This window comes from Schistocerca piceifrons, unplaced genomic scaffold, assembly GCF_021461385.2.
Source record: "Schistocerca piceifrons isolate TAMUIC-IGC-003096 unplaced genomic scaffold, iqSchPice1.1 HiC_scaffold_943, whole genome shotgun sequence".
Taxonomy (NCBI): Eukaryota; Metazoa; Arthropoda; class Insecta; order Orthoptera; family Acrididae; genus Schistocerca; species Schistocerca piceifrons.
Window position 1 is genome coordinate 1920001 of NW_025729216.1, and position 2500 is coordinate 1922500.

At 57.2% G+C, this 2500-nt stretch overlaps 1 non-coding gene across 1 annotated transcript in view; it reads right to left on the minus strand.

The window, feature by feature from the left end:
• LOC124772849 overlaps window positions 1–86 on the minus strand; it is a 1909-nt gene extending 1823 nt beyond the window's left edge. The window contains exon 1 of the ribosomal RNA XR_007014307.1: window positions 1–86. This exon is cut by the window's left edge and continues 1823 nt beyond it. This is a non-coding gene — a ribosomal RNA (small subunit ribosomal RNA).
• Window positions 87–2500: the final 2414 nt, after the last annotated feature.

Genomic DNA, 2500 nt, shown 5'->3' on the forward strand with positions numbered 1-2500 from the left:
GTTTCACCTTAATGCGGCTTGTACTGAGACATGCATGGCTTAATCTTTGAGACAAGCATATGACTACTGGCAGGATCAACCAGGGAGCTGCGTCAACTAGAGCTGAGCAGCCGGCCGCCCGGGAGTGTGTCCCGGGGGCCCGCGCGAACACGCAAGCGTCCGCTCAATCATTCTGCAAACAGGAGGAGGCTGAGCTCCCCTGCACAATACACCTCGAAACCCTCTCAGGTCCCGGCGGCGCGCAGCGCCGTCCCAAGTACTTGGCCGGGTTCGAGAGAGGCGCAATCGCCCGGAGTTAGGCGAGTAGACACTTTCGGTGCGACCACCCGTGCTCCCAACTGAGCTTGCCGCTGCCGACAGAGGCCCGGGAGCGTGCTGTCGTGGCATTGCCGGCGGGAGACAACACGCGCCACCTACGGTGACCGGCAGCTCCAACGCCAGCGCCACAGAAGGACAAAAGCCCCACTTGGGTGCCGAAGCGAACTCTCCCAGCACAGCGCACGCGCCAACACATCCGCACAGCTGCGATACAAACCACCAGCGAGAACCGCTGGGGCGACCGAGCAGCAGACGGCGTCGCGGCGCCGAGCGCCGGGCGGCGGCGCATCCTCAACGCACACAGTCCTCAATCGGACCAGCACACTGAAGATGTCCACCGCGCTTCGCACCGGGCCCGCGAGGACCTACTTTGGCCGCACGGCGCCGCGCGCAGGGTGCGCCGGCGCGCAGCTGCGACGCCTGCCGCGTCCGTCGGCCGGCGCGCCTGCCACTGGCCGCCCCCACCAGCCGGCTGTAGCGCGTGCGCCCACGCACCGCGCGGCCAGCACGCCGGGAGGCGCCCCCTCACCGGCCGGGGACGGTCCCACCCAGCCACCGCCGCGTATCGCTTCACACCCAGATGCCGTTCAGTTTCATCGGCATGGTGGGTATCGCTGGAACAACCGGTTAGTACCTCAACCTATCGTCGCCATCACCGATTCACCCCTAGCGAGAACAACCGCACCACAACGGGTTACCATTTCTTCATTTGCGTAACTTCACCAGAAAACGCAGGCGTCCATCGCCATTAGCAACTTCAACGATTATTGCATGCCTGTGTCAGGTGTCACGCCACACTACGTCTGCCCACATACACGCAACAAAATGTGCACGCCTAGACAATACGTGGAAGGTGGCCCCCGTACGTATGCGATGTCCATTGCTCGAACGACTGTCAACCGGCCTCTGTAGCATGTCGCAGATATGGAACGCGGTGCACCATGCTATCACGGTGTTTGAGGCGAGACGACTAGGTCCGAATACATCAACAGACAGCTCATGCTGATCGCCATCCACGGCGTCCGTTCCTCCCACACGTCTCTATGGCGTACCACACTGCAATCCAGCTCTCATAGGGAGACGACACGTAGCTGCGTGCACAATATTTGCACTGTATGGTCCGCCGTTTTTGGGCGCAGTCGTTGTACGGTCACACATGTGCCACGATGTATCATTCAGTACATAAGGACGAATGTGCAGTACAGATTGTGGTTCACGCGTACGACATCAGCGGACAGTTGACACAGGCCGCACCACAACGTAGCCTGCGTACGTCGCATGCGAAGGGCATTGAACATGCAAACTTGTCACCAACCAGCTTGCGAAGGCAGGGGGCAAGGTGTGGACGTGGGGACGTGGGGAGGGGTGGGGGGGGGGGCGGCATGTACGTCCTGCTGCCATCCACATTACAGTGTACAGCAGGAGCATGTGGAAAGTCAGCAAGACTTGCAAGGTGTTTAACATGAAGCGATACACAGGGGAGCGGGCAGTGCGAGTAGCGAACTATATTGCGAGGGTTGCGGGTGGGCAACACTACACTAATTGAACGAGTCGTATAACAATTACAGAGCAGGTTTAGGCGACAACGTGGGTTACGTTAGGGGACAACATGGGTTAGGTTAGGGGACAACATGGGTTAGGTTAGGGGACAACATGGGTTAGGTTAGGGGACAACATGGGTTAGGTTAAGGTACAACATGGGTTAGGTTAAGGTACAACATGGGTTAGGTTAAGGTACAACATGGGTTAGGTTAAGGTACAACATGGGTTCGGTTAAGGCACAACATGGGTTAGGTTAAGGCACAACATGGGTTAGGTTAAGGCACAACATGGGTTAGGTTAAGGCACAACATGGGTTAGGTTAAGGCACAACATGGGTTAGGTTAAGGCACAACATGGGTTAGGTTAAGGCACAACATGGGTTAGGTTAAGGCACAACATGGGTTAGGTTAAGGCACAACATGGGTTAGGTTAAGGCACAACATGGGTTAGGTTAAGGCACAACATGGGTTAGGTTAAGGCACAACATGGGTTAGGTTAAGGCACAACATGGGTTAGGTTAAGGCACAACATGGGTTAGGTTAAGGCACAACATGGGTTAGGTTAAGGTACAACATAGGTTAGGTTAGGTTACACGTTGTTGTAAGGAAAGGTGTAGAGGAGGGGGGCGGGGGCGGCAGGT